The following is a 249-nucleotide window of genomic DNA, read 5'->3' on the forward strand; positions in this document are numbered from 1 at the left end:
AAATTCCCCCCTTTTTAGTCTGAAATTATAATTAGCCGTCCCTAAAGCCGTTTTTTCTGCCATTATGATTTTTAGGGCCTGAGTGCACACCCGGCCCTTATAAACGGGGACAAAGAACGGGAGTATTATCACTTACCCCTTCCAGTTGGTTTTCCGGGTTAGTACTGTTTTTGCAGGTGAGAAAGAAATGAGTCGTTTCTCATGAACAAATAGATAGCCTCCCCCCCCCTAAAAATACCAGGTTAAAAA

The sequence above is a fragment of the Penaeus monodon genome, chromosome 27, assembly GCF_015228065.2.
Source record: "Penaeus monodon isolate SGIC_2016 chromosome 27, NSTDA_Pmon_1, whole genome shotgun sequence".
NCBI classification, from domain to species: Eukaryota; Metazoa; Arthropoda; class Malacostraca; order Decapoda; family Penaeidae; genus Penaeus; species Penaeus monodon.